The following is a 27,085-nucleotide window of genomic DNA, read 5'->3' as shown; positions in this document are numbered from 1 at the left end:
TGCAGAGGATGTGGTCCTGATGGCTTCATCTGGCCAGGATCTTCAGCTCTCTCTGGATCGGTTCGCAGCCGGATGTGAAGCGACTGGGATGAGAATCCGCACCTCCAAGTCAGAGTCCATGGTTCTCGCCCGGAAAAGGGTGGAGTGCCATCTCCGGGTTGGGGGGGAAACCCTGCCCCAAGTGGAGGAGTTCAAGTACCTCAGAGTCTTGTTCACGAGTGAGGGAAGAGTGGATCGTGAGATCGACAGGCGGATCAAATTGCGGACGCTGTATTGATCCATTGTGGTGAAGAAAGAGCTGAGCCTAAAGGCAAAGCTCTCAATTTACCGGTCGATCTACGTTCCCATCCTCACCTATGGTCATGAGCTTTGGGTTGTGACCGAAAGGACAAGATCACGAGTACAAGCGGCCCAAATGAGTTTCTTCCGCTGGGTGGCGGGGCTCTTCCTTAGAGATAGGGTGAGAAGCTCTGTCATCCGGGGGGAGCTCAAAGTAAAGCCGCTGCTCCTCCACATGGAGAGGAGCCAGATGAGGTGGTTCGGGGATCTGCTCAGGATTTAGGGCACGTCCAAACGGTAGGAGGCCACGGGAAAGACCCAGGACACGTTGGGAAGACTGTCTCCCGGCTGGCCTGGGAACGCCTTGGGTTCCCCCGGGAAGACCTCGATGAAGTGACTGGGGAGAGGGAAGTCAAAAATAATCATCAAACAGCTTGAAGAAAGGGTAAAGTGCTATGACCCGGATTCAAACAAGCGTTGCTGCGCCCACAACACAGAGTATTAACCATTGCACAATTACAGCTGTTAACTATTCCCCCAAAAAAATAAAAAATGCATGTTGCAGTTAGTAGATATTTATTTTAAATGCAAAAAAAAAAATTCCTCAAGAAATGGCCCTGAATTTTGTTTCAGTTCAACTAATGAAAACCAACAAGCTAGCCAGGAGTTGAACTTGGAATCTTCTGAGCTATAGTCAGACATATTATCCATTGCGCCACTAGTCCTAGAGAAAGGACTGTTTAACTGTAGTACAGCTTGTATATTGTACACATCTTACGCCAAAGGAACACACAGTTTACATTAGGCTTACTACCAAAACTTCTGTTGGACTTTAAAATCTAGTTATCTTCTATTTCTTGCCGCCTGGGCCTTTACCAGCTCTACCTGTTGCAACTAACCTCCACTAAAATTTGAAGCAAAATGCTTCTGGCAAAATTCTGGGGAGCATGCAAGTTGAATCTCTGTCTGGACTGGAGCCTGCAATGCCTCAGACTGGAAGTCTCTCCAGAGAGTGGCGAGGACAGCGGAAAAGATTATCAGGACTCCTCTTCCTCCTATCCTAAAGATCGCAAAAAGCCGCTGCCTGATCAGGGCTCAAAAAATCTCCAAAGACTCCGCCCACCCCAACCAAGGACTGTTTTCACTGCTGGTCTCTAGGAAGAGGCTCCGCAGCCTCCATAGCAGAGCCTCCAGGTTCTGTAACAGCTTCTTCCCTCAGGCCGTAAGACTCTTGAACGCATCATAATTAAATTATCCCCTCAACTCCCCCCAAAATGGATTAACTCGCTGGAATAAAAAAGAGAATATAAAATACATCCATAAACCTGGATGCATATGAAAAAGTGCAATGTATTTATCTGTACAGTAATCTATTTATTTATATCTGCACCTTATTGCTTTTTTTTATCCTGCACTACCAAGAGCTAATGCAACGAAATTTCGTTCTTATAAAGTTCAAATTTGAATGACAATAAAAAGGAAGTCAAAGTCTAATCCAGTTAAGAGTTGGCAACTTCGGGAGAGGAGCTTCTTTTTCGGTAAAAACCTTCTTTGTTGATGACGATGTAAAACTGGCTTAAAGGTCTAAAATGAGCTTTGGATTCAAGCAATTGGCGAGCTTGAGCTTTGACAGTTCCCAGCTTGTCACTGAACATGCTGACTAATTCACCTTCATCTGAGATTGACAACATGGCTGTTCTCTCAGATGTTGGGCAAAACTGGACGAAGTGACTGGGGTACGACTGATCTACCCATTGTTAATGGGTAGGTCAGTCGGCAGAAAATCAGACTTTTAATCTGAGGGTCCAGGGTTCAAGTCCCTGTTCAGGCGACTGATACTAACCTCCTTACACTTCTCCAAAGACATCCCTTTACCCCACTGCAGCAGTCATTGTAACCTTTATTTCAACTGTATTTGTAGTTTTCAACAGCGATTGTTTTTTCTCTATTTCATTTGAAAAACTGAAATCCGAAAACATCCCTCACATCCACTTTAGCTCTGGTGGGAGAGCGTTAAAATGTGATCTTCTGAAGGTTTAACCTCAATACCTTAAACATAAATTGTTAGACAGTGTATGTGTATGAAAGTTGTGGTTAATATTTTGCTGTAGGTGTGTTGGATGCACCCTCACATCACACTGAGCCCAGCTTTATTACTCTCAGTTTCAAGTTATACAGTCCAAAAAATACCCATAAGGTAACAAATTTGTGTTTGAAACTGCCCAATGTAAGGGTCAGTTAAAGACCAAACATTGGCTTAAGGAACGATACACTGTTAAACCACGTAACGGTTGTCCAAATTGAAAATGGAGGTAAGGTTTGTAACAACTGTTGCTAGGATTCCACCAGCAAGGCTGGCAGGTCAGGGAGACCATCTGAATATTGTAAGAGCCACAGAAGGCTTATTAGTAATAAGCATTGATTGAGAAGTTCACAGATTTGTGCTGAAACCCAGGGTCAAACCAGGGACCTTCAGATCATCAGTCTGACGCTTTCCCAACTGAGCTACTTCAGCTATTTGAATGATTTTTGGGTTCACTTATCCAAATGTAACCAAGGTCTGCCCTATTGACGACTTTTGAGGGGTGGAAGGAGGCCTTTTCAAGGGGGTCTCAAAGCCTAGTGCAAAGAATGTCTTACACTCCATGACTGAGCATTTCAGGGTCTCTAAAAAATGTACCAAAATGCTTCAGAAGAATGTTTTACTACCGAGAATGTCATAATTATTGCAAACATTCGGCAGATTTTTCAGAAATTTTCAAAACTTCTTAGGGGGCTAATAATTAAGTCTTCAAGTGTAAAAGAACTATGCTAAAAAAAAAAGGCAGTTTAAAGGGTAAAGTGCCATGACCCGGATTTGAACCGGGGTTGCTGCGGCCACAACACAGAGTACTAACCACTATACGATCACGGCTGTACCCGCTCTCCCTGATTGATAATGTGTTTGCTCCCCTGATGTCTAATGTTAAACGATCTATTAAAGCGACATTCTATATGAACGACATCATGGAACTGGATCTCATTCCGTGTGTTAATACCTAATGTTATGGGAACATTTCTGTCTCATCCAACAAATAAAGTCAATGGACGTCCTCCTTCATCCAGGTCATTTTATTCTCAGGTCATGAAATGGATTTACAACTGGATTCTTCAGTTTGTCCTAGATTCGCTCCTTATACAAGCAGGCTTCATGCTAGCATGGCTTGTCAGTAATTAAAGTGGCCTACATTTTTTTCTAGACCTCTCCCTTCATTCCATATATTCATACAGCTGTTGTGGTGGTGTTAACATACAAGTCATTGTCCAAGAGTCTCTTTAAAACCTGAGTTACATGGACTTGGTGTCACTGTCAGGTGAATAAATCAATACATCATCAAGGTAGACATTCACAAAATGGTCCAGGAAGTCTCTTAGAACTTCAGTGATAATGGCTTGGAACACGGCGGGAGCATTGGTGAGTCCAAAGGGCATGACCCTGTATTCATAGTGGCCGCTGTGTGTGTTTAATCCGGTCTTCCTCTCGTCTCCCTCTCTAATCCAAACCAGATGGTAAGCGTTGCGTGGATCCAGTTTGGTGACTATTTTGACCTGTTGAAGATGGTTGAAGACAGAAAACATGAGGGGAAGAGGGTAACGGTTCTTGATGGTAATGTCATTCAGTGGGCTGTAATTAATGCAGGGTTTTAACGACCCGTCTTTCTTCTTCACAAAGAAGTACCTTGCTCCTGCTGGCAGCCTCTTGTGATGCCGATATGTAATTGTTCATGGCAGCCCTTTCTGGACCAGAGATAGAGTACAGACGCCCCTTGGGAATAGTGGCACCGGGAAGCAGGTCGATTGCACAGTCGTAGGATTGGTGGGGCGGAAGTGACAGGGCTTTTGTCTTGCTGAAGACTTGTCGCAGGTGGTGATAACAAGAAGGAACAGACATCAGGTCCGGAAATTTAGAGTCTGTGACAGGATTGGCAGAAAAATAATTAATTTCCTTGACACGTTTTCCCTGGACAGTAGAAAAAACACAGTTCTTGGTGCATTCCCTTCCCCATTCACTGATCTTCCCTGTTTTCCTGTTAACCCAAGGATTATGCTGGTACAGCCATGGATGCCCCAAGATCAGAGAATGGGAGGGTGAAGTAATTAAGTACGGACAAATCTTTTCCTGATGGCAGTCAATGTTCATTTGGACAGGTTAACTGATGTTTGAGATAGTGAAAAGCTCCTTACCATTGAAAGACCGTGCCCTAATGGTTTTAGCTAGCGGTTCTGACTTGAGTCCTAGTCTCTTAGCTAAACCCCAGTCCATTAGACTCTCGTCTTTCCCAGAGTCTATTAAACTCTAGATCTTTGGCCGTGAGATGCGTTATCGTGACCTTAGTGAGAGTGCGTGGCATCTGAGGATCCACCGGAACGTGACTCGCCACCTGGGATCCCTTGGTTGGACACAAAATGACAAGCTGGCCGCTCTCTCCACAGTAAAAACATCTCCCCTCCATCAGCCGCTTGCGTCGCTCCTCTGGGGTCAGTTGGGCTCTCCCTAGCTGCATGGCCTCCTCCTCCAGGTCAGTGCGGAGGTGAGGACATAGCTCCGGGTGTGAACGCTGAGTGGTCGCCCCGCTAGGTGCGAAAGGCTAGGTGGTTCTTTCTGCCGCAGCCGGTCCTCCTCCTCGCTGTCGTTTGAGCTGGGCTAGTCGGTTGTCCATCCGGATGGCGAGTGCGATGAGGGCATCTAGGTTGTCTGGTAGGTTGAGGACGGTGTGGCAAAGTTGGTAGAGTGGCCCTGCTAGAAATTTGAGGGTTACTGGTTCAATCTTCACCTTCTACCATCCTAGTCACGTCCGTTGTGTCCTTGGGCAAGACACTTCACCCTTGCTCCTGATGGGTCCTGGTGAGCACCTTGCATGGCAGCTCCCACTGTCAGTGTGTGAATGTGTGAGTGAATGGGCGAATGTGGAATTACTGTCAAAGCACTTTGGTCTCCTTAAAAAGAGGTAGAAAAGCGCTATACAAGTACAACCCATTTACCATTTGCCATTTAGGTCCAAGGGAACAAGGAGGTCCTGATTGGAAGCTCCGAGTCCCTTCAGAAAGACTTCATGGAGGGCTCTGTCTTCCCAACCGCTTTCTGCTGCTAGCGTACGGAAGCGGGTGGCGTAGTCGCACACAGAGCCGCTACCCTGCTTTAAATTGCTTAGCTCTTGTGCCTTCTCTGCTGGACGACACTGGGTCAAAAGTTTTAGTTAAAGCAGCTCTCTGGCACACACCGAGGGTGGACGCTCCCCTTTCCTTTCCCTTACCTCTCCCGCTTGCTTCTTTGTTTTGTCTTGTCTTAACTTTCTTGTTGCCTCTTTTTGCACTGCTCTCCAAATCTAAACATTGGAACTCTTTAACTGGCCTCAACAAAATGGACAAGATCTTGGGTTTGGGGGAACCTGCTCTCGTGACGAAGCGGTTGTTGCTGGACACACGACGGACTCTTGGGAGAAGAATGAGGGCCGCGTGCCTGGCGACCCTTTTCTGTCGACGACGTGAAGATATCCACTTATTCGGAATTATGACAACAGGACATCTGCTTATTGGAGTAAGCGTTGCTCTGGTTTGTCGACAAATTGGAAGTTGCTGGCAGTCTTCAAAGTACCCCAAAGGTGCCACAAATGATTGGCGGATGCGGGAAGAAGTTCACAAACTCCCTTTTTTGTGAACTTTGGACTAGCAACGGCAAATACATCAAGGCCGCGGAACAGAGACACACTATGGGCTTATACACACACACACACACACACACACACACACACACACACACACACACATATCCACAAAAAAATATATACGCCACACATACACCCCCCCCCCGTTCCCCAATCCAACGCTCTCGACGCAAATCCTGTAGGGGTGATGAATGGATGGTCAGCGCCTGAGAGCTGTGACCTACCACCATGACCTTGAACTACCTTCCCTCTGTTGCTAGATATCTCTAGATGTATGTTGTAATATGTATATGTGCTTTGCCATGGAGTTTTTTTCTCACTCCGAACTGGGCCCCCTTAGAAGTCCAGTCTGGATTGTATTTTTTTACTCATCCTTCCCCAGCGTTTACCTTTTTCCCATCTTTTACGGGGCGCCTTATAGCGATCCATCAGCGTTCTTGTTCTGTAACCCTATATACTGTTTGTTTGTCTAATCTTGAATAGGTTTGTTCTGAAAACAAAGTTTTGTTGTACTTGTTGCAATGACAATAAATACCCACCTAATACCTAAAGTCTGTGAATGAGTGGCAGAGTGAAGAGTTCCGCCCCCAATCGGCAGAAGCCCAAAATCTATACTTGATACACCAGAGTAACAAAAGATACAGTGGTTGGTTGATTGATTGATTGATTGTACAACCTTGAGCAGTGACCACAGTATCCCCTCTGAAAATTGTGATGCGTGGACCCGGATATACTGCACAGTCCTACAGATATTATAGTACTTAACCACCGTTTGTTGCATTCCTCAAAATTAGGAGGCATAACAAGTTTTCAAATTCAGTTTTGCGGATTAATTTGAAACCAAGAATTAATGCAAAAGATTAGATGGGATTTGAACCTTTTCTTACTGACACATTTGTCAACATTTAATCTTTTTAAGTCTACAGTGTCGGTACTTCTAAGGTTGGAAGTTCAGTTCTGCAAAAGAAACAAACACCTCTACTTTGGGGTGCATTAGTTCTATTTGACAAGGACAAATTATTTTCGCCTCAGGAAACAGACAAGTTTCTCACCAGGAAAACATCCATCCATACATTTTCTACTGCTTGTCCCTAAGCGATGGTATTTAACTCTACGTCTCCATAAAGCTAGGGAGCACATACTGTTAGCAGAGTGGCGCAGCAGAAGCGTGCTCCCCCCCGTAATCCAGAGGTTGATAGATTGACTCTATCCTCTATCTTGAGTGTTTAAGGTGAAAGGAATCCGCGAGGTTTCACTTACACTGTTCATTTTCACGTCATGATAAGAACACCAAGTGTGCAGACTTCACGCCGAAGAACAGTTTAACAATTTTCCTGTTGCCTTTTTTGAAAATGTCAATTTTAATGTTCTGCATCCAATGAGCACAAACAAGAGATGGAAAATAAATTAATTGCTGCCAGTCAGGGTTGACAGTGTTTCCCTGACTGGGAATTGAACCCGAGCCACGGCGGTTAGCGCGCCGAATCCTATCCACTAGACCACCAGGGAGATGACAGCTATTCCCGACACTTGCCTTCTGCCTGCCTTTTTGTCGGATGCACGAAGCCCCCACACCATGTCAGTTGTACAAAGTCAGAAATGTGTTTGGCAAAAGTCTTTGAGCGGGAACTTTTGTGTCTTAGGAAACTCCTGCAGGAATATGGACTTGGACTTGAAAAAAGTATACAACTCTATCAAGAACGAACAGACGTTCCTTTCTCATGTCCTCTTTTGACTCCTTAGTGTAGTCTGTGTTGAGGTTGAGGTTGTTGTTTCCACACAATGTCACCAGACAGGCCATCTCCCTCCTGCAAGTGGCTCCGTGCCGACCAGCGATACGTCACTGCGGTGTGATCCGAATACAGGAACAAATACAAGTGGCCTGAATGTCTACGGTAGGGGTGCAGATTTTCAGAAGACAGGTTGACAAAAACATACATATCCACCTTTTAACCATACCAAGTCAATGAAACAAAACTGTCCTTTGCTATATTGAATAATTGATGTTGAAGATGAATACATTTTTGCATTTTTGTTTCTGGCACAGATGCCATGGACCTTATGAATCCACTTCTCTTTTGGAAAGTCTACCCTTTTCACTATCCTGGGGCTTCATCCTTATAACTGTGTGGGAAAGTCAGACCAAAAGCCTTTGTGATCTGCATACGTAAAAAAATTATTTAGGTGATAAAACATGGTATATTTACACTTTCACTCATTTTATGTTGTATTTGGACTGCTGCACGCATCTTCACCCCGGGTTGTGTTCTTTTTGATCACATTCCTAGCGTAAAGAACTCTCAAGCTAAAGTTTTGGCCTGATTTCCACAAGTTTTCCTGAGCATTCCAAATGAGGACCAAGCTAGATCTAATTGCTTAGGTCAGCAAAGAAACAAGTGGGTTACCAGAACAGAAATGGCTGTGGTGGGATTTGAACCCATAACTCCTGAGAGACTTGAGTCTAAATCCAGCACCTTAGACCAGTCGGCCACACAACCACCGTAAACACGTTTTATGATCAATTTATCGGCATTATGAGACAGAAAACACATGACATGGGATCACTTTGGTTGTGGCGTGGCAGGGATAGGCTTGGATCGTTTGTTTGTCCTTTAGAAAACACAAGGAAATGCAGTCCTCGTTAGTATAGTGGACAGTATCTCCGCCTGTCACGCGGAAGACCGGGGTTCGATTCCCTGACGGGGAGGTGATTTTGGTTACTATTATTTTTTATCAGTAAACATATTTTTCAACTTTGAGCAGTGAATACAGTATCCCTCTCTGAAAATTGTATCAATCAATCAATGTTTTTTTATGTAGCCCTAAATCACAGGTGTCTCAAAGGGCTGCACAAGCCACAACAACATCCGTGGTACAAAGCCCACATACTGGCAAGGAAAAACTCACCCCAAAGGGACGTCGGTAACAGTGACTATAAGAAACCTAGGAGAGGACCGCATATGTGGGCAACCACCACTCCCCCCTCCCCAGGGGAGACCAAAAGCAATGGATGTCGAGCGGGTCGAACATGATATTATGAAATTCCAGTCCATAGTGGATCCAACATAATAGTGAGAGTCCAGTCCATAGTGGATCCAATATAGTAGCGAGAGTCCCGTAATGTTGTATTGCTTGGACCCGGAGATACTGCACAGTCGTACAGATATTAAAGTACTTTGCTACCGTTTGTTGCATTCCTCGAAATTAGGATGCATAACAGAATATCAAAAAGGGAAAATTGTTTATTAGAGTTAGTGACTCAAATTCAGTTTTGCGTATAAATGGTCCCTAGTGTGTGAATGTGAGTGTGAATGTTGTCTGTCTATCTGTGTTGGCCCTGCGATGCGGTGGCGACTTGTCCAGGGTCTACCCTGCCTTACGCCCGATTGTAGCTGAGATAGGCACCAGCGCCCCCCGCGACCTTATAGGGAATAAGCATCAGAAAATGGATGGATGGATGGGAATAATTTGAAACCAGATATATATAAAAGATTGGAAGGGATTTGAACCTTTTCTTACTGAAAAGTTTGTCAGCATTTAATCTTTTTTAAGTCCACAGTGTCGGTACCTCAACTGTTGGAAGTCCAGTTCTGCGGAAGAAACAAACGCCTCTACTTTGGTGTGCATTAGTACTATTTGACAAGGACAAATTATTTTCGTCTCAGAAAACAGATAGGTTTCTCACCAGGAAAACACCCATCCATCCATTTTCTACTGCTTGTCCCAAGCGATGGTATGTTAATCTACGCCTCCATAAAGCTAGGAAGCATATACAGTTAGCAGAGTGGCACAGCAGAAGCATGCTGGCCCCATAACCCAGAGGTCGATAGATAGAAGCTATTCTCTGCCATCTTGAGTGTTTTATGTGAAAGTTATCCGCTAGGTTCCACTTACACTCTTGGTTTTTAATGTGACCTCATTTTCAACCTCATCATCATTGTCATCATCATTTTGAGAATACATAAACCTGTCAATCTTGTCAAGGAAACCATCAAAATTCAACATGTTTGCTTTGTACCATGTCTAATGCTTAGTATACTCATCATCTGGCAACAGAGACAACAAAGTTTTGTGCACTTTTCTGGTTGCATGATATCAAGGGCCTACAATTGGGTAGGGACGCTAGGGACACGTCCCTACCAATATCCAGCCGCTACTGTGTAGTCACTATCAATACGCTGCCCGTAATGTTTAATCAATGATTATGGCACAGAAAGGGTTAAATGTGGGTCTCTGCTAGAAGTCACGCCTCTAACCTAAATATCGCTCCCTGATCGGTTGCCGCTCTCATGCTAACTTACGTGTGATTGGCTGTCTTCGCTGTCACTCCTTCTGCTTGTAAAAGCTAGCCTACATGCTAGTTGCTAGCGAGCGGACGAGAGTGTCACGCCAAATTTCTTTTATAAAATGGTTACAAATAAAGGCATTATGAAATAGGAATACTCAATCAATTTAATGTAGTTTCATTCAACCAGAAATACATATTATCCAACAAAATAGCCTCACTGTGGAAAAAATAGTCCCACTTATCCAGACGTTGGCTCCAAATTAGCACTGCATCTCGTCTTTTCCTCCGCTTTTTTTCAGGTGAAAGTCAATGGTCAATCCCCTTTACCATTGTTAACCCTCCCCGGAGGTGAAAGTTAACCTTAAACATGTGAATTCAACTACTTTAGTCCGTATTTTAACATCGTAAAAACATCAGCTCTCTTTTACTACGGACTGCAACAGTCCGTTGTCATGGATACATGACAACAACTTCCATGCATACCACTTATGCGTGCCTGAGGCGGAGTGATAGCCTACGCTGTGATAAGGCTTTAGAATATTTAAACAACGGTTAACAGCCAATCACATTGCCGGATTTCACCTTTCCGTTTTATTTTTGAAATTACTATTTAGTTTCATGTATTTGTGTAAAAGTGAGCAACGGTTTGAAAAAACCAAAGTGGTGGAAATACAATAAACCCTCACTAAATGATCATGTGATTTTACAATGCTAAAATATAATTCATTAATACGAAGTAATATTCATATTTAGTAAAAGCCTTTTTGCTCAGGCAGTAACTGTACCATCAAGCTCTATGGTCATTGTCCTTAATGTATCTGTCATGCCTCAACATATTTTTGGCCAGCAGTTCATTTCTGTGACAGACCGGCGGAGGCATATGTTTGGCTCTTTCAAATAGGAACAACCAGTGGACACTAATCTGCTTGTATTTGAGTATTAGTGACAAACATATTTACAGTACAAAAGCAGCAATAGAAAGAAGCAGTTGAAGGGAAAAATTGTGAGTGATTTAAACACAAGTTGGGGAAAGATTATTACAGTTCATTTATGTTTATTTACAATGTTGTATTGCATGAATGTATTTCTGATGTTGTTGATGGACAGTAGGCTATGTTAATCGACAGTATGATGCACAGTTGCACTACAACCCTACACTAAAGAGTAAAGATGAGAACTCTTCCAAGTTGTCTCCTTTGCTTTCATTTTAGTTGCTTTACCCTATAACATCTGCATGACGTGAAATTATGATTGCTAATGTAAAAAAAAAAAAAGTAAACTTTCAGAGTGCTGCCTTGGAGCACTTTTGTGTCCCCACCAATCTCAAAATCAAACCTACTCCATTGCATGATATACAGTAAATCCATAAACCTGCTCAATTCCTCCTTTCGATCATGTGAACGTGTTTCGTCATTTAACACGACAATGACCCCCTCTTTCAGCGTTGAGAGTCTTTGCAACTTTGATTTTCTTTCTCCCTGCAAACTTTCAATTTTGTGACCTAGAGTCTTGAGTGTCGTTTTTACCACACGTTTTTTCCCCTCAACCCCTCAACCCCTTGTCCATCATTGTCACGTTGAGCCACACTGTCCTCCTGTGGCTGTTTATGTTCATCAGTGCAGGTGTGTGCTCCCTCCTCCTCCATTTGGAAAAGTCAACCCACGCGCAAGTCAAGTCAAATAGTCACCAATGCATTGGATTTGTCAATATTTGTGTGCATACATTTTAACAATGGCAATTTTTGTATTATTGTTGCTTCCCTATAAACAACTCGCGTACCAGTGAGGAAGTTTTTGACTTAATGTAGCGGTAAAGTCCTGAACTATTACTGCTACTGGTTGCCGAATATAAATGAAGCAAGTTCAGACGTTTGCAGCAAGCTAATAATTGATGTCCAGAATTGTGTCCATGTTTAACAACAATATGTATTATCATAAAGTCTCATTACAAAACTCACTTTGTAACAAAAATGGAAAATACAAATACAAGCCTGGCACAGTCAAAAACTGTTGCACCTCTACTCAGCAAGACCTGTGCAGGATCCCAGCTCCTCCCTAAGTAGACTGACACTTGGCCTTGAGCCAACCCCTTTAGTGACGTCATGAATTTGACGGACAGATAACAACTGTCATCTAGCGTATTGGACTTGCAACTGTAAATACACTTTCTTGTAAATGATAATATGATAATAATTAAACAAGATGTAATTAAAGGACAACAGTTATCATTACAGTATCATTTTAAAGGTTGCAATAAAAATTGAGATTTATTATCACAAACAATATTTTTACCACACACAAAAGCACCAAAAAGTTAAAACGTTGAGAACAGGTATCGATTTCGGGGTACCGGAATCTGTGCTGTATCGGTTGAAAAGTGAACGGTACACATCCCTACCAGCAAGTGTTGTTGTACTGGAAACTAATTTACAATTAGTTACAATCAATTTTCATCACACACAATACTCCACTATGGAATTGTTGTTATATTAAAATGAGAAACAAATCCATCTTTGTACAGCAATGGTTTGAAAAAGGTATTTGGTCGCTGATGCACTTCTTGAGTGATAAAAGTATTTCATTATTTGAAGGCATCATCAAGTACGACCTGCAAATAAAAAAAATATACAAAACAATATATATATAGGCTTTTGTTCAAAATATTCTAATTCCAGCATTTTACGATTTTCTATTATTTTCAATTTCTTCTTTGCTGTATTTTATGTGGAACAAAACAAATTGTCATAGCTTGAAAGCTTCCATTTGTTGCGTCACAATCGGTCTGCATCTTCCCTCCGCTGCGGTTCCACCCAGAGGGCCCGCTGACAGCGCACCCGGATACGCCCCCGCGCTCGTCAAGCGGACCGCGCAGCTGGCCGCAGTCCACACCTGTGACTGATGACGTGAGCTGCTTAAAAGACCAGTGGACCCAGGGATCCTGGCGGGAACTTAGTTCTCTGTTGAAGTACAGTAAGCGATCATCCTGCGTTATACAAATCCTGTTTTCGTTGTGTTCAGTCTCTCCGTGGTTCTCAGTGTCTTTTCCCGTGTCCCCGCAGAACTCTCCGTCACCTGCAAAGTGAGCTGTGCATCTCACTCTTCCCCGGATCTCCTTCGTCCTCGGATTGCTTCCTTCGTCCCTCGACTCCTCGCTTCCTTGCACGGACTACCCTGCCTGTCTTGCCCTTATTGGACTGCATCGCGTCCCTCAACACGCACCTCCAACACTTTGGAAAGACACTCCAGTTAATCCAGTGGTTCTCAAACTTTTTTTGTCATCCCCCACTTTGGACAAGGGGGAGTTTTCAAGCCCCACCTGCCCCCATCGCCCCAACAGAATGCTAATGCCAAGCTTAACATTTTCAAATTTATTGAACATCAAGTTGTATACACTCAAACTCAATAACATAACATTACATCAAGTTCAATAATAAATAAAATAACTTGCATCAAGTTCAATAATAAATAAAACAAAAGTGTTATAGCTTGCATCAAGTTCAATAATAAATCAAATAAAAGTGTTATAACTTGAATCAAGCTCATTAATAAATCAAATAACTTGCATCACGTTCAATAATAAATCAAATAACTTGCATCAAGTTCAATAATAAATCAAATAACTTGCATCAAGTTCAATAATAAATAAAACAAAATTGTTATAATTTGCATAAAGTTCAATAATAAATCAAATAAAAGTGTTATAGCTTGCATCAAGTTCAATAATAAATCAAATAACTTGCATCAAGTTCAATAATAAATAAAACAAAACTGTTATAACTTGCATCAAGTTCAATAATAACTCAAATAAAAGTGTTATAACTTGCATCAAGTTCAATAATAAATCAAATAACTTGCATCAAGTTCAATAATAAATCAAATAACTTGCATCATGTTCCATAATAAATAAATTAAAAGTGCCACTTTTTCGTGTTTTGATAAATTTACCGCGCTCACAACATCTGTTAAAACGTCATTGAGTTCGGGGCTGAGCTGCCTTGACGCGAGTGCTTCCCGGTGAATGACGCAGTGTGTCCAATGCGCATTTGGCGCAACCCTCTTTATTAGAGCCTGCTGCCCGTTTCTTGACCATGCCATGGTCTGTGCGCCATCAGAGCAAAAGCCCACACAGTTTTCCCATTTAAGGTCGTGTTCTTTGAGGAAACTGTCTATTATCTTGAACAGCTCATCAGCAGTGGCTCTATGTTTTAGGTATTTCCAAAACAGTAAATGCTCGCACAATGACTTGCCATTCACAAAGCGGACGTACGTGATGAACAGGCAGTCTTTATTGCTGTCAGTAGCTTCGTCCACTTGTAAAGCAAAACGACTTTTTTTTAATTTGTCTATGACAGGGGTCGGCAACCTTTACCACTCAAAGAGCCATTTTGACCCGTTTCATGAATTAAAAAAAACAATGGGGGCCACAGACACACACACACACACACACACACACACACACACACACACACACACACACACACACACACACACTTTATGATCCTAAGGAAAAGTCCAACTGGCTGCTTACCGTGCGAAGGCGCTCAGGTGAGAACTCCAGTTTGTATAGAAAACGGGGTTGTAAAAAAAAAATCTAAGAATAAAAAAAAAAAAGAAATTAAAGTGGAATCTCCTCCCGTTTCTCGCACCCCACCTGTCATGTCTCTATTCCCCACCACTTTGAGAAACGCTGAGTTAATCTATACACACATGGTCTTACAACACACACTCTTGGGTTTTTGACACACACATCATTCTCTAGTTTATTAGCATTGTTATATTATTATTATATTCAGTATTATATATATATATATATATATATATATATATATATATATATATGTATATATATATATATATATTTACTTTGTATAAGAATAAATCTTCACGGTGGAAGAGGGGTTAGTGCGTCTGCCTCACAATACAAAGGTCCTGCAGTCCTGGGTTCAAATCCAGGCTTGGGATCTTTCTGTGTGGAGTTTGCATGTTCTCTCCGTGAATGCGTGGGTTTCCTCCGGGTACTCCGGCTTCCTCCCACCTCCAAAGACATGCACCTGGGGATAGGTTGATTGGCAACACTAAATTGGCCCTAGTGTGTGAATGTGAGTGTGAATGCTGTCTGTCTATCTGTGTTTGCCCTGCGATGAGGTGGCGACTTGTCCAGGGTGTACCCCGCCTTCCGCCCGATTATAGCTGAGATAGGCGCCGGCGCCCCCCGCGACACCAAAAAGGGAATAAGCGGTAGAAAATGGATGGATGGATGGAAGAATAAATCTTTGGACATTACTGCCATCTGGTGTCCGTTTGCCGTCACGTCCTTAGTAAACCACAACACCATTCTTCCAAACACAAAGGAGTTCATTTGGTGAAAAAAGACTTAATTGACTACTAAACATTTTTTTTAGCAACTTTTGTAATTGAAATTATTTATTTAAACTCTCAGAATTCTGAAATAAATAGATTATTATAAAATAGTAAAACATCAATTTATTTTCCATTTAAGGCTGCTGAACCCATCTTTCAGATTTGTGTGCAGATCTGTGCGGTTTCATAATGAACACCGTATTTTTGATAACGTTTGTTTTGTATGTAGTGGTTTATGATGACATTGTTATTGAAATACAGATGACACAAAAGAACATCTGTGTTGGCCCTGTGATGAGGTGGCGACTTGTCCAGGGTGTATCCCGCCTTCCGCCCGATTGTAGCTGAGATAGGCGCCGGCGCCCCCCGTGACACCAAAAAGGGAATAAGCGGTAGAAAATGGATTGATGGATGGACAAAAGAACCATGGTAAGTAAGTGTGGCAAAACAAGTCGGCGGAGGCGACGTCACATACGCGCATGCGTGGACCGATCGGGTGATAAAGCAAGATGGCGTCTGACGGAGAAGTCCTAAACGCGGGCATTATATTTCTGTATTCTTACATATATGTTGTTTGATTGAGTACACACGGTTAATAATTGTTTGTAGCCGGATACATTAGTCTGAGCGCACTTTGACACTTCTCCTGTTTGATAGCTTCACTTAAGATAGCTTGCAGCTAGTTTAGCTGGCTAGTTAGCTTAGCTTGTTAGCTGCTAACAAAGAGACGCGGAAGTTATTTAAACATCGCTAAGTAGGGAACTAATGTGAGTGTAAAGTGTTGTGATTGTGTGAAAATGTGCGAAAGAACGATATCAAAGTACGAGGAGGAACTTTGTCCACCACAGAGGAGGACGAGCGACATCAACTACTGGATGTTTATTAAAAGAAACATCATCAAGTTGTGTTACACAGAACAGGTTTGTTTACTTCTTACTCTCACATCTTTACTAACTTTATGTGTGATTATTAACACTATTTTTAAATATATTTTGTTTGTAAGAAAGTTGGTTGTCTTGTGAGGATGGTCAAAAGTTTACATACACTTGTAGAGAAAATAATGTCACGGCTGTCTTGATTTTTCAATAATTTCTACAACTCTTGTAGTTTTGTGATAGAGTGATTGGAGCACATACTTGTTGGTCACAAAAACATTCATGATGTTTGGTTCTTTTATGAAATTGTTATGGGTCTACTGAAAATGTGACCAAATCAGCTGGGTCAGAAGTATATATACATCAGTGTTTATGTGCAGTATATACATCAAAAGTGGTTAAGGAATGGCTAAATCAGGCTTGAATTAAGGTTTCAGACTGGCCTACCCGAAGTCCTGACTTAAACGTGTGGACAATGCTGAAGAAACGAGTCTATGTCAGAAAACCAACAAATTTAGCTGACCTGCACCAATTTTGTCAAGAGGAGTGGCCAAACAATTCGACCTGAAGCTTCCCAGAAGCCTGTGGATGGCTACCAAAAGTTCCCTACTGCAGTGAAACTTGCCAAGGGACATGTAACCAAATACTAACATTGCTGAATGTATACCTTTCACCCAGGAGATTTGGTCACATTTTCAGTAAACCCATAATAAATTCACAAAAGAACCAAACTTCCTGAATGTTTTATGTGACCAACAAGTATGTGCTCCAATCACTCTGTCACAAAAAAATAAGAGTTGTAGAAATTATTGGTAACTCAAGACAGCCATGACATTATTCTCTTTACAAGTGTATGTAAAATTTTGATCACGACAGTATATACGTCTGGTACTTGCAACCGCGTGGTTGTTCTTGTTCTGTTGAATTTAACTACCCGTAAAAATAAGTTTCCTATGCCAGTCCATTTGTAGAATAAACTTATATTGATGCTTGTGCATATCCAGTAAAAAAAAAAAAAACATACCATAAATAAATATAAGCAGCAATAAAAATATACTTAAAAATGCTTCTACACATTCTATTAAAGGTACAGACAGCATCCATCCATCCATTTTTTTACCGCTTGTCCCTTTCGGGTTCGCGAAGGGTGCAGGAGCCTATCTCCGCTCCATTCGGGTGGAAGGTGGGGTACAGCCTGGACAAGTTGCCTTCTCATCACAGGGCAAACACATATAGACAGACAACATTCACACACCTGGGCCCATTTACTGTTGCCAATCAACCTATTCCCAAGTGCATGTTTTTGGAGGTGTGAGGAAGCCGGAGTACCCGGAGGAAACCCACTCACTCAGGGGGAGAACATGCAAACTTTATACAGAAAAGATCCCGAGCTCAGGACCGAACCCAGGACCTTCATATTGTGAGGCACAGATACCAGTGTTTCCATATATAGGATTTGTATCTAACAGAACTACACCTACGATTGGTTATCTGTATAATAAAACCATTCTCGGGCCCCTGCAGTCTACATATAAACTTAAAACATCAGTTTTCTCAGGGTGGCGTGGAAGGTGTTTATCCCTAAATCACAAAAAAGCTTGCTGGCACTACTACCCCTGGCCTTTCTGAGCAGGATTCTGAGACAGTTATTATATGCAACCTAGAGTTTGTGCAAGCTCTCTTTCTTGAACCTCACCCAGAGGGGTGCTGTGTACATAGGGGTGCAGTAAGCTCTAAACAAGTACACCTTCGCTTCATCAGAGCAGTAATGACATTTTCTCAACAGCATATTGGCTTGGACATACAGCATTCTTCTCTGTCGAAGCATGTCAGCATCATCCTCCATCTTGTCATTGATGATGATAAGATGTTGATCCTCCTTGGTCCTACATATCATTACCAAACTCTTTGTCAAACTTGACTCCATAGTGGGACGATATGTCAAAGGGGAACATTATCACAATTTCAGAAGGGTTAAAACCAAAAAAAATCAGTTCCCAATGGCTTATTTTATTTTTCTAAGTTTTTTTCAAAATTTTACCCATCATGGAATATCCTGAAAAAAGGCCTCAAGTGCCGATTTTCGCTATCTGTGAAGCCACCGTCCATTTTCCTGTGACGTCATCCAGTGATGCCAATACAAACAACATGGCGGATAGCACAGCAAGATATAGCGACATTAGCTCGGATTCAGACTCGGATTTCAGCGGCTTAAGCGATTCAACATATTACGCATGTATTGAAACGGATGGTTGGAGTATGGAGGCAGATAGCGAAAACGAAATTGAAGAAGAAACTGAAGCTATTGAGTGAATAGCTATTGACGCTATTCGGCGATCGCCTTCTAACCAACGATTGAGTGTCGCAGGATATCCATACATCTCTGTGCCATGGCTGCACTTAGCATCGCCGGTAAAATGTGCAGACCAAACGATCGGGACTTTCGCATCTTGTAACACTGGAGCAACTTAAATCTGCCGATTGGTAAGTGTTTGTTTGGCATTAAATGTGGGTGGAGTGAAAGGCTGGGTGTAAATATAGTTTCAAATGTACATACAGCTAGCCTAAATAGCATGTTAGCATCGATTAGCATGCCGTGCTAATCGATGCACACTCCACTTAAGTCAACTTGAATCCGTCCCTGATCGTGTTGTTACACCCTCCGACAACACACCTACGAGGCATGATGTCTCCAAGGTACGGAAAACAGTTGAAAAAACGGAAAATAACAGAGCTGATTTCACTTTGTGTATGTAATATGTTTGAGAAAATGACTACCTATGGGACATCACGTTGTGACGTCATCGCTCCGAGTCCGAATAATAGAAAGGCGTTTAATTCGCCAAAATTCACCCATTTAGAGTTCGGAAATCGGTTAAAAAAATAGATGGTCTTTTTTCTGCAACATCAAGGTATATATTGACGCTTACATAGGTCTGGTGATAATGTTCCCCTTTTAGAAGCTGTTGGAACCCTGCACTACCGGGAGATATAATGGCCAAATCATCAGCGTACATAAAGTGGTTGATTAAGCTGTTCCCCATGATGCATCCTGTTCTGCATTCTCCCACTGCCTTGACAGGTCATCCATAGACAGGCTAAATAGGCCTGGTGATAGAAGCCCACCCTGTCGTATCCCATTGCCAACTCTAAAGGGAGAGGATAATCTATTCCCCTCATTTTATCTGCTTTGTCTGCCTGTCTTACCAATATGCCAAAATATACCCAGAACACCCTTATGCCTCAGATTGGTGAAGAGTTTGAGATGGTTGACTTTTTCAAATGCCTTAGATGCATCAATAAACCTTACCAACATTGTAGGGCCCTGCGCTCTGAATTTTTCTACTGCTTCTTCCATCCATTCATCCATTTCCTACCGCTTATTCTCTTTGGGGTCACGGGGGGCGCTGGTGCCTATCTCAGCTACAATCGGGTGAAAGGCTGTGTACACCCTGGACAAGTCGCCACCTCATCGCAGTCTACTGCTTCTTGTAAAGCATAAATACACAAGTCAGTGCTGTACTTGCTCTTAAAGCCAAATTGGTTGTCGGCGGTGCAAAAAAAATCCCCAACTCTGTATGTTATCCCATTTTCCAGCAGTTTAGATAGCATGCTGGCTCAGGCGATAGGTTGATAATTGTCCATAGTCCCTACCTTACCAGCCTTGTCTTTAATGACACCTACTAAAATAACTGTCAGCATAGCAGCTGGCAGGATGCCATGCATTACCAACCTACCAATATATACCTACTGCATGTACATAAAACCTAATGGAGGCGTTTGGATGTTTTTTAAGTTCTTTGTTGGCAGAATACATTGACTCTAATAGCCTTTATTGTTCGTAGACTTTCAAACACATTTATTTACTATTTAGAATGCATAAAAAAGACAAAACGTGTGTTCTTGATAGGTAAAATAAAAAAAGTGGGGTTCTCTTTTAAGTGAAGTGAAGTATATTTGTTTAGCTCTTTTCTCTCGTGACTCAGAGCGCTTTACATAGTGAAACCTATTATCTAAGTTACATTTAAACCAGTGTGGGTGGGAAAGGGAGCAGGTGGTTAAAGTACCTTGCCCAAGGACACAACGGCAGTGACTAGGATTGAACTTGTAACTGTCGAGTTGCTGACATTGCTGCTCTGCCAAGTGAGCCACACTGGCCTCAGAATGTATTAACTTCTATCAAAATCTCGTAAAAATCGTTAATACATCGTAGAGACATCTCAATAATTCCATTAACAATATCTTTATTTAGGAAATTTCTAATGTACCGTGTTTCTATCCACACATCTGTTAAAATGTAATAATCACTTATTCTGTTTTGTTCAAATGTAATAAGCACTGGTTTTGTTATTTCATACTTTAGTTTTGGGTGATACTACAAATTTAGATATCAATCCAGTAGCAAGTAGTTGTAGGGGTAGTATCAGTCATACCAATGCGGATACTGATATTTACAATTTTTAAGATCATTGAATGAGTCAATTTTTGTTCAAATCATAATCAAACAAAAACACAGGATGGTGGTGTTAAAATATAAATAAATGGGTTGTACTTGTATAGCGCTTTTCTGCCTTCAAGGTACTCAAAGCGCTTTGACACTACTTCCACATTCACACACTGATGGAGGGAGCTGCCATGCAAGGCGCCAACCAGCACCCATCAGGAGCAAGGGTGAAGTGTCTTGCTCAGGACACAACGGACGTGACGAGGTTTGGTTCTAGGTGGGATTTGAACCAGTGACCCTCGGGTTGTGCACGGCCACTCTTCCACTGCGCCACGCCAATATCAATTAAATATTTAAATATGGCTCTGAATTAAATCATTTGGTTTATGCCCTTAAAGTCTTCCTTTTTACTGAGTTTGTAAACGATAATAAAATTATATATAATTAAAAATATTGATCAAACCACTGTATCGACCTTATACTGATATTATACTTGGTGTTGTTACTGTCGATTTTTGCATTGATCAGTCCACATTTGTATAAATTTAAGAGCTTTAGCAGAGTTTCTGTGGGTCATTAAAAAGCAGTAAAAGTCATTGAAGGCCTAAATTAAGGCCTTAAATGGTATTAAAAAGCATTAAATACGATGCCCAGAGGCATTAAAATATTCATGCAATTGTAGCCCGGGACCGATATAAATGAAAATAAACCTAATAACTTCATTCTTGCAGTCATCAATAGATTGCTATGTCAGTGTGTTTCCTTCTTGGTCTGTGGATTTTAAACTGGACTTAGAGGTCTCACTCTGTGCATCGCTCTCAGCACCTGAGCATGTTTATTCCACAGTAGACTTACATGAACAAAGCGAGCCTCTTGTCACTCATTCACAATCTTTGTTTCGGCTAGTTGCAATACTCCTCCACACGTTTTCCTGTGTGCAGTAGTGTTAATGACATTCACTTTAATGTTGGAGATGGAAATAGTCATTTTAATACAACACTGTAGTACAGGCCCCCATACAGCTGCACGGGATATGCCTGTTCTATGATTCTTTAATTTTAAGCCTTTTAAAATTACCATGTTTTCGTCCAATTGTGTCAAGGAGGTGAAATTAGGTCTGAAAACCTTTTGACAAGTTGCTTTCATGTCCATTAGGACTTTTTAAAGTGTGAAATACCATTCGCCTTAAACATATTTTTTTTACTTTGAAAGTAAACTTGATCATTTATTTTTGTTTATGCATGACCTCCTGTCCCACACGAGCAGATTTTAGCTCAATTGAATAGCCTTGTTGTGGCGACCGCTAAATATAAAAGCCAGGTGGTGGAAACTGACACATTGACTTGGAAACAAAAACGGAAAGAGTCTGTCGCCATGGCGCCGCCGTTCCAGATCTAGTGGAAATCCCGGTTACACTTACAAACGTTGCTTGGCGACATTAATGACGAAACCTTACTTTGGGTTCAAGGCACAACGCAAAAAGAAATACACTTTCAAACCAAAGCACTCGGAGTGAGCGAACTCGACCACAAGATGGCGTCATAGCGGAGACAACAATACAGAATACAGATTTACACTGTAAACGATCTAATCTTTTCTCCAAGTTTATACATCAGTAACTGACATTATAATCACAGGGGGCGTGGAGCCTATCCCAGCTGCACTCAGGCAGCAAGGGATTTATGGCAATATACATTTTAGGCCATATTGCCCACCCCTTGTCAAAAGTGGTCTTATTTTCCTGTGGATAATGTTGTAAAGAGCAGTGTGTTTGTTTTCAGGCCAATTCATATAATAACTTGTTTTGTTAATTTCATGTGAACTTACTAAGTGAATCTGGACATTTCTCAAGTCAAACAAATCTTCCGCCAGACCCCCATCGAATGTGCCGGAGTGTCCGCACATTTTACCGGCGATGCTAAGGCAGACATGGCACAGAGATGTATGGATATCCTGCAGATGCATTTTCAATGATAAAGTTAACGAAATCACAAAGGTGAGTTTTGTTGATGTTATTGACTTATGTGCTAATCAGACATATTTGGTCGCGGCATGACTGCCAGCTAATCGATGCTAACATGCTATTTAGGCTAGCTGTATGTACATTTGTAGCTATATTTGCATCCAGCGTTTCCCTCCACCCACATTTAATGACAAACAAACACTTACCAATCGACAGATTTAAGTTGATTCAGGGTCACAAGATGCGAAAGTCCCGAACGTTTGGTCGGCACATTTTACAGGCGATGCTAAGGCAGACATGGCCGAATAGCGTCGATAGCTATTCGCTCAATAGCTTCAGTTTCTTCTTCAATTTCGTTTTTGCTATCTGCCTCCATACTCCAACCATCCGTTTCAATACATGCGTAATCTGTTGAATCGCTTAAGCCGCTGAAATCAGAGTCTGAATCCGAGCTAATGTCGCTATATCTTTCTGTGCTACCCGTTTGTTTGTAGTGGCATCACTGGATGACGTCACAGGAAAATGGACGGTGGCTTCACAGATAGCGAAAATCAGGCACTTTAAAACCTTTTTTTGGGGATATTCCGGGATGGGTAAAATTTTGAAAAAAACGTAGAAAAATAAAAAAAGCCGCTGGGAACTGATTTTTATTGGTTTTAACCCTTCTGAAATTGTGATAATGTTCCCCTTTACTAAAAAGGCACTACTGAAAGATGTCAGGATGTTATCCACAGGGCAGCAGACTTCAAGTCTGGAGTCGTATCATGCTGTTGTGAACCATTTCGCTCCAAAACTACTGTACTTCTCTTATCAGGGAATGAAAAATTGTTAATTATCCACAAACTGCTGGACTTTCTAACAAGGAATGGAAAATTGTCTAGCCAGTACTAATATAAATGTACATACATATATATTTGTAGCAGTATATGCCGATTGGGGTTTCATGTTATTTTATTATTCAGACTCATGCTGTCTGCCTTACACTTCAACGAGAATGCCAGACGAGAACAGGCAGTGACCAAGAAAGGCATCGCCAAGTACAAAATCAACCGCCCAAAGTACAAGAAAGGAGAACATACAGTGAAAAAGATACTGGCACCACGAACATACCGGAAGTTTATCATTTTTCGTGCATCTGTTACGTTCCACGTAGTGGTGGTTTGTTTTTGTGTTTTTTTCTTCTTTTGTTTGAACAGGTCACACTCAATCATGACCTCTGCTGCCAATCAAACGGTTCCTGTTCCCAGCTGCTCCTCATTTCATCTGTTGATCAGCCAGCCAATCCCGGTCCACCATTTATCCTCCTGACCTGCTTAAAACCACCTGTTCACCACTGGATTGAGAAATTATTTTTCTGACATGCTGTGTTGAGTTTTGAGAGACGCTACTTTTTCTTTGGCGCTACTTTGTTTTGTAATCATTTTTTCTAAGCTTTTTGCTAAACTTGTGCCACCTGTTTTGTTGTCTTCCTTTTTGTTTGACCTTCCAACATTTGTAAGTATCTGCGGCCTAATCTTGGGAAAGGTTAGACAGAGGCCTCTATACACTACACACATAGGATTTGTTTGTGTATAGAGACACCAGGCTTATTGGTGGCTGTCACCCTTGTATGTTTTGGACCCACTCTTTGGTTGGAGTAGTTAGGTAGGTATTTGGTTTAAACTAATTAAATAGCTTTAGTTTAGTCAGCTTACCTTTCTTTTCTAGAGGGTATTTTTGGTATGTTTTGTTCATTTCTTTGACAGCACCTGTATTCCCAAGCTAGGCTGGTGTCGTGTCTTTGTTGTAACTCCCACCCCCATGGTTACTTTTCAATACACTAGTTTTTGTTTTCAATTTTTGGCTTTGGTATTTTTAATTTACAACTTATTTGATTTTTACACTTTTATGTTGCGTTCCCCTACGATCCCTAGACTTTGAGCCATCTGGGAACGTAACAGCATCAGACCATTATTTGTTTTTATTTCTTCTTTGTCCTGGGTACCCCCTTATCTCCAATAAACAGGTGAAATGTATCAAACACGGATATTGCTTCTGTTCCCACTTCTCATTTTCCATAATCCAGGCAAATGAATTGAATTGTCAGATAAACAAGATGTAGCCGACCAATTTGTAACTGAATTTTGCAATATGCGGTATTTATTAAAATTGAGTATCAGACAGCTGGAGTTCATATATACAAAGTGAAAAGTTTACAATGTTATCTCTTCAGAATATGTTGACCATCTGAAGGATGCTGTCTGTTTTTTGGCCAGCAGTAATGAGAAGCCTCTACGAAGAACAGACAACCCACCATCAATGTGTGCCGCATTCGAAAAACCCAACAAGCAGGAAGCCATCCGGAATCACGGAAGTCAATTCAGTACCACTTAACCCTTCTGTGGTGTTCATATTGTTGTTACTGAGCCAGTGTTTGTGGGTCTGATGGACCCATTGCATTTTGTGACTTTTACTGCCTCACAAAACATTTTATGTTAAAATAATGAACAGATGTTTACCTTATCCCAATTACAAGCAGTATAAAAAATATATATGGTTAATATTTGCCCTTTACCTTTGTTTGGTCACATTTATAATATATGATTTAAAAGAATATCAATTAAAATCAAGACACTGTATGAGTAGAAACAAATTAACAAGTGAAGCAAGGTTTTTAGAAACTACTGACTTTTATTTTGTGTCACTTCAAGAGCAGTTCAGTGCAACTTGAAAGCTTGATATTGTCTTGTTGGGCTGGGAAATGTTTCGCGAATATTCAAAACGCCACAAGATGGCAGAACTCTACGGACATCTTTGCCAAGCCATACCCAACACCACATATGCGGTCTTCTCTCCAAGGTTTCTCATAGTCATCATTGTCACCGACGTCCCACTGGTTGTGAGTTTTCCTTGCCCTTATGTGGGCTCTACCGAGGATGTCGTTGTGGTTTGTGTTGTGGTTTGTGCAGCCCTTTGAGACACTAGTGATTTAGGGCTATATAAATAATCATTGATTGATGATTGATTGATGTTCTTAGCGCGCCTGAAATTGGCTGTATGCACTCTCAAAGTGCATGTTGTAGCCAAATGTATTTCATATGCTAGTAATACCTGGTCATACTTATCAACAGGTCGCAGAAAAAGAAAATTTGGTGGTGTAAATCAGATCGCATTGAAAATATAGAACTCCTGTGAATGTAATTAGAGACAATGGAAAATAAAGTCAACCCGATAATCGTACATTGCGGATATCACCCAGAGCCCAGTTTTCAACACCAGATCATCCCACAAAAATGTGCAGAAAACCGAAGCAAACAAATTACAAAGAATGTAAACCTAGTTCATAGTTGTTAGTTTGTTTCCTTTCATGCCAAACAAACACATACCAATCGTTGGTTAGAAGGCGATTGCCGAATTCGTCCTCGCTTTCTCTCATGTCGCTGGCTGTCGTGTCGCTTGCATACGGTTCAAAGCGATATGGCTTTGAACCGTAAAGGGAATGAAAGGATTTGTCACAGTGAGAACAATTGAAGTGAGTGTTGTCAGTGTGACATGTCTTATCATCTTCAGAGTCTTCATCATCAGTGTCAGGAGAGTGTGACGTTGTGTCCTCACTATCTGATAGTGGAGCTAAGAGCTTGTCTGCTTGTGATCCTCCACAGTGGTCTCCATCAGCTTCTGTTGTCATGTGTTGTGTTGAGCTGCTGCTTGGAGGCTCCCCCTCCCCTCTCCTCACTTTCACCTTTGACCTCATCATCTTCACTCTTCACAGGGACACCAGTCACTGGGAACTCCTCCAACCATTTAGGCTGACTGATGCGGTGTTCCGCCTTTTCTTCTTTAATGTGTGGCGGCTCTTGGTCCTCCTCTTCCTCTTTAAAGTAGAGGGTCAGTGTATCTACCTCTTCCTTTTTAATGTGAGGGGTCAGCGTGTTCTCTTGTCCCGGAAAGTGAGGGGTCAGCGGGTCCTCCTCTACCTTTTTGATGTGTAATATCAGTGGGTCCTCTGTTTGCCTTTTAATGTGAAGGGTCAGTTTAACATTATGGGTCTGTGGCGTCTTGTCTTCCTCTTTAATGTGGGGGGTGGGGGGGGGGGGGGCTGTGGCTCCTCCCCTCCCTCTTTGATGTGTTGGGAATGTGGTACCTCTTCTTCCTTGTGTATGTGGGTGGACAGTGGTTCCTCCTCCTGCTC

The 27,085-nt window shown here is 41.8% G+C and overlaps 1 protein-coding gene, 1 long non-coding RNA gene and 3 other non-coding genes across 7 annotated transcripts in view; 3 read left to right on the top strand and 2 right to left on the bottom strand.

The window, feature by feature from the left end:
• Positions 1 to 27,085, top strand: part of LOC133545573 (zinc finger protein OZF-like) — a 538,609-nt gene that overhangs the window by 444,524 nt on the left and 67,000 nt on the right. The gene's annotated exons all lie outside the window — the stretch shown is intronic.
• On the bottom strand, positions 2,722 to 2,794 carry trnai-gau (transfer RNA isoleucine (anticodon GAU)). The gene has a single exon. It is a non-coding gene; the product is annotated as a tRNA-Ile (tRNA).
• On the bottom strand, positions 3,122 to 3,193 carry trnah-gug (transfer RNA histidin (anticodon GUG)). Its single transcript has one exon. It is a non-coding gene; the product is annotated as a tRNA-His (tRNA).
• Positions 8,620 to 8,691, top strand: trnad-guc (transfer RNA aspartic acid (anticodon GUC)). Its single transcript has one exon. It is a non-coding gene; the product is annotated as a tRNA-Asp (tRNA).
• Positions 16,146 to 25,367, top strand: LOC133545606 (uncharacterized). 2 transcript variants are annotated; one of them, XR_009804880.1, is made up of 3 exons: positions 16,146 to 16,552; positions 22,824 to 24,408; positions 25,127 to 25,367. It is a non-coding gene; the product is annotated as an uncharacterized LOC133545606 (long non-coding RNA). The 2 variants fall into 2 exon arrangements; XR_009804881.1 differs by lacking the exon at positions 25,127 to 25,367 and having other exon boundaries at positions 22,824 to 24,940.

The sequence above is a fragment of the Nerophis ophidion genome, linkage group LG28 (assembly GCF_033978795.1).
Source record: "Nerophis ophidion isolate RoL-2023_Sa linkage group LG28, RoL_Noph_v1.0, whole genome shotgun sequence".
NCBI classification, from domain to species: domain Eukaryota; kingdom Metazoa; phylum Chordata; class Actinopteri; order Syngnathiformes; family Syngnathidae; genus Nerophis; species Nerophis ophidion.
The sequence above is the reverse complement of the archived record's forward strand: the minus strand, read 5'-3'. Positions and strand labels throughout refer to the sequence as shown.